At 43.6% G+C, this 5,318-nt stretch overlaps 1 pseudogene; it reads right to left on the reverse strand.

The window, feature by feature from the left end:
- Nucleotides 1-476: 476 nt before the first annotated feature.
- Nucleotides 477-1,501, reverse strand: LOC102772525 (annotated as a pseudogene).
- Between the last annotated feature and the right edge of the window lie 3,817 nt (nucleotides 1,502-5,318).

The raw sequence follows: 5,318 nt of genomic DNA on the forward strand, positions 1-5,318 counted from the left end.
TCCCTCCTAGTATTGAGTGCTAGACAATTTCTGTGTAGATGACCTCATAAGTTTCCTTTTAAAATGTTTAAAAATTTTATAGGCAAAAGCTTTTAATAAAACTTAGTTATGTAAAGTACTGTACACTCTAAAAGATGTAGAAAACTAGAGTTTCAAGTCTTTTTTAAAAAAGCCATTAATCTTCATTGAAAAACCAAGTGTAGAATACAAGACTGCAACAAGGGCTATGGCAATTCCGTGGCATCTAGACCCCAGGTCTTTCATGCTGTCGGTCAGTGGATATCACACTGATCTGCTGTGTGGACACAGGCATGTCTAGCCTAGGAGTGAGGTGGGGAGTTGCATCTGGGTTCTGTTGTCAGTTCATTATTCTTGAACTGGAACAGGCCAAGAAGTAGCCAGCATGAAGGATTAAGTTGGAATGCGCCTCTCCTCTCCCATACCTCCAACCTTCAACTTCTGGTTGTTGGTTCTTCCTAGGATCTGTGTTGAGTTCTTGTAAGTTTACTGTTAAATGCTGTCCATGATAGGGCCTTAGAGCTTGGTCTAATGATGGTGATTTCTGTAGCCCTCTCATGTACTGCCACTCTCATTTCACTGAGTGCTGCAAGTGAACCTTTTCTCACCATCTCTGATCTACCCGTCATGGACATCTCACTGGCCAGTTACTTGAAATATTCTGGAAGATCAGCATATTCATTTCCATAGATGACCTTAATCCCGTTGTCCAGCATGTTTTCTTGAAGCTTATCTACATCTCCTTTTCAAACCAGTATGAAATGTTCTAAGTCAGATTTATGCTTGACATCCTCCAGCAAAAAGGGCTTGGAAAGTGATATCACCCATAGTCCAGTCACAATCCAGGAAAAGAAATGACTTGTTTTCATAGAGTTTCTGAGTTTCTTGTAACTTCATTGTCCCTGAGCACATTCTGATACCCTGCTGGTTAAAGGACAGTGCCACTGGGGTTGGTATAACATGCTCAGCTTCCAATTCCTTGAGTCCACTCTAGAGCCTTTTTTGCACCAGTAAGGTCAAGGATTCAAGTTGTTTTCTCTGGTCTGCTGCCTACAGTTCCAGGAGATTGTCAAAATTTGTGGTCAATACCAGTGCTCCACTTTTCATCAGGTGGAAAATTGACTGAAGTATCTGTTTTCCAGAGTCTTCCATCTTTGACTCCAAGCCATTGAATACTTCATGTAAACAGTTCTTGAAAAACGTGGATTGAACATTAAACTATATGAGGAGAGTCTCTGAATAGGTCATGGGCAACATGAACAGATTTTTGTCTCCATGGAGACATTTCTGAAATTTTTTGCTCTCAGTTTCTAGAAGATCAAGATGAATGGCAGCATCAGCAGGCCTGAATTAACTCCTTCCAGGATTTTAGGGCTGGAACCTGAGTTGCACTTGCAGCACTAATGCTTGTTCCAATCATCAGCACAAGTTCCCAAGGCTTCTTACTTTTTAAGCTTGGAAGCAGCTTCCTGTGCTTTTTGGTGGGGGTGCGTCATCTCTGAAAAAAAAAAAAGTTGTCTTCTAGAGGCCCGGTGCACGAAATTTGTGTGTGGGGTGAGGAGGTCTCTCAGCCTGGCCTACAGCTTCAATCGGGACCCCTCGGGGATGTCCGACTGCCTTTTGTAATCCTGGACTGCTGGCTCCTAACTGGTCACCTGCCTGCCTGCCTGCCTGATTGCCCCTAACCACCTCTCCCTGCCTCATGACCCCTAACCACCTCTGTCTGTCTGCCTGATCACCCCTAACTGCTCCCCTACTGGCCTGATTGCCCCTAACTGCTCTCCTGCTGGCCTGATTGCCCCTAAGCACCTCTGCCTCGTCCTGCTCCCGGGACCTGGATTCCCTCCTCTGGCCAGTTGCAGGCACCCAGGACCTGGGCTTCTCTCCCTCTGGCCAGCTGCAGGTACCCAGGACCCGGGCAGGTACCCAGGACCCCGGGCTGGCCGCAGTCACAGGGGACTGCGGGTGGGTGGCTTCACCTGGACCGCAGCTGCCCGGGACTATGGAGTGGGTGGCTTGTCCCTCTCCTGGGCCGTAGCTGCAGGCGCTGGTGCCTGGGACCACGGGGCAGATGGCTTATCCCTCTCCCAGGCTGCAGGTGCAGATGCAGCACTGGCACCGGGGACCGTGGGGATTGTGGGGCATGCGGATTGTCCCTCTCCCAGGCTGCAGGTGTAGGTACAGCTGCTGGCACCTGGGACCATGTGGTGGGCGGCTTGTCCCTCTCTCAGGCTGCAAGCACAGGCATAGCCACTGATGCCTGGGACCGCGGGGCAGGTGGCTTGTCCCTCTCCCGGGCCGAAGACTGGCTGGTCCCCATTCTTCTCTTGTGAGCTCATTTGTGCCTGGCTGGTCCCCATTCCTCTCTCAGGAGCTCATTTGTGCCTGGCTGGTCCCCATTCCTCTCTCCCCAGTGTTAAGTGTCTGAGCCCTTATGGCATGATGGAGTGAGGGTGTGACAACCATTTGCATATTAGCTCTTTATTATATAGGATATCAGAAGTCTGGCTCCCTGTAGAAGCCATTCATCCAGTTTTGTGCAAAAATGAGAATTTCCTTGTCACTGCTTTCCCTCCTATGAAGCTTCTGAGAAGGTATATTCATATCTGCTCCAAATGCTGCTGCTCTAACTCATAAGCTCTCTTTTATTTAAGTTATCACTTTTTTGGTTTGGTTGCTGAGAAGTATAGCATTACGTATAATATTAATATGTAGTGTCTAAGAACTTAGTACATTTATTTGTGCACATTTTATCCTGTATATAATTATACATGATAAATACACAAGTATTTTTATATTATCAATATGCATTTTACATTACTAATAGTTTGCTTGATCTTTGTTTTTTAAACTATGTTCAGAACAATCATTTGTACCTGTATGCAGTTAATGGATTAATTGGAAAGCTACTGATTGTTATTTGAATGCTTCTTTAAGTTTGCAAGATTTAGGCTTATGCTTTAACATAGACTTCTTTCATTTTAGAGAACTCAATTTCCTGCATCTGCTGAATCTCAAAAACCCCACCTGAAAAAAGGTCTGTATACAATTTTATTGTATATTTGCAGATTTCTCTTATTTTTTCTATATGAATTAGAGCTTCTTAAAATATGATTGTTGACAAAAGTACTATAATTGGGTTTTTCCATAGCTAGTTTTTATTTTATGGAATTGTTAGGTATTGGAAGGTTGATTTTACCTGTAACTGTGTTTAAATGGAGTTTTATTATATAATGTGTACTAATTTCCCACTTGTGAAAAAACCACTCTAAAATTCCCATAAATACATATCAGGCCTCAATAATCTCATATATATGTTAAGTAAATGTGCAGTTTTACAAAAATTGAGTCTGGGAAGCCTAACTTGGTAAGGTCCTATACCAGTGGTTCTCAACCTTCCTAATGCCGTGACCCTTTAATACAGTTCCTCATGTTGTGGTGACCCCCAACCATAAAATTATTTTCGTTGCTACTTCGTAACTGTAATTTTGCTACTGTTATGAATGGTAATGTAAATATCTGATATGCAGGATGTATTTTCATTGTTAGAAATTGAACATAATTAAAGCATAGTGATTAATCACAAAAACAATATGTAATTATATATGTGTTTTCCAATGGTCTTAGGCGACCCCTGTGAAAGGGTCGTTAGACCCCCAAAGGGGTCGCGACCCACAGGTTGAGAACCGCTGACCTATACTGTAATGAAGTGCATTTTATAATCTGATAGGAATATGATATATATTTTATTTAGAGGAACAGGATATCTTCATTTGTTAACCTATAGACTTATGAGGGTTTGCATCTGGTTGTAGGTTACTACGTATATTGGATATTTTCCTATGCCTCAACTTTTTATTTCACCAGGCTGTACTTCCTTTGCAACATGTGTTTTCCTATAGTCTGCTAAGAGTTTGAAAGTTAATTTGTCATTAAATTGTTTAGTTTACTTAGGGCATTTCTGTTACTTTTTGAAATTATAATTTAAATTATTGGAAAATCTGATTGCTTTTCAGGAATTTATTTTCAAAGAGTTTTCCAGGAATATATCTTTCACTGAAAGAGCAGTACTTCTGTAATTTAGATTATTTGTTATATAGATGTAATTCTGCCAATCCTATATAATAAAAGGGTAATATGGAAATTGACCCTAATGGTGGAATGACCAGAACGACGGCTGGACCAGTCACTATTAGGCTCACTGACCACCTCTTGGTTCCTTTCCCTGGCCGGAAGGCTCTGATTGCCTGATGGTGAACGGGGAACCGGGGGTGGGTGGCAGGGGACGCAGGCGACGTCAGGCCAAGGCCCCTTTCCTGCCAGTCGCCCCACACACAGAGGGTGACCTGCGGCAGGGGTGGGGCCAGCAAGCAGACATGATCGGCCGACCTCTTGGTCCCTTCCCCCGGCCATCAGGCACCCGTCACCTGATGGCAAAAGGGGAACTGGGTGTGGGTGGTGGTGGGGGGCAGGGCTGGGGAAGATGGCCCTGATCGCAGGCCAGGCCTAGGGACCGTACCCACTCACAAATTTCATGCGCTGGGCCTCTAGTATTTAACATAATTGCTGATATTTTTATACTATTTCGGGGCATGAGAAATCATCTTCCTATGATATGTGTTACTTCATTTAATCACCAGGGTAATTTGGCTAGTTAAGTGGGGGTAGTGGGTATTGTGATTATCTCTCCATTGTTCTTTCCACACTTCCTCCAGAGTCAAACCCAGAGGTTTCATTGATTCCCAGACTAAGAGATCTGTAATTAGTATACACCAATTGAGAATTGGCCCATGCCCAATCCTGGTAAATAATATACAAAGTTTATAGGTATGAGGAAAAGGGACACAAGCTATGCTATAAAATTTAATAGTGCTGCCCTGTCCCTTCTAATCAGTTCTTTCTCCCTTCTTCACTACAGAGCAACTGCTTTCTTATTTCTGTTATTAAAGTTTAGAATTTCCTGTTCTTGAACCCCTCATAACTATGAGTACTTTTTACCAGATTCCAGGATCAGTGATAGGTGTTTGGAATACAAAGATTAATATGGTATCAATTCTGCCCTCAGGGGATTGACAGTCTTCAGGGTATCCTATCTAATAAAAGAGAAACATGGTAATTGACGTATGACCGCTACCCTTCCCATTGGCTAATCAGCGAGATATGCAAATTAACTGCCAGCCAAGATGGCAGCCGGCAGCCAGGCAGCTTGAAACTACCATGAGGCTTGCTTGCTTCAGTGACGGAGGAAACCAATGTTCCCCGCCTGCCTTGCTGGCCTCTGAGCTTGCAGTTTGAAACAT

This window comes from Myotis davidii, unplaced genomic scaffold (assembly GCF_000327345.1).
Source record: "Myotis davidii unplaced genomic scaffold, ASM32734v1 scaffold52, whole genome shotgun sequence".
NCBI classification, from domain to species: Eukaryota; Metazoa; Chordata; class Mammalia; order Chiroptera; family Vespertilionidae; genus Myotis; species Myotis davidii.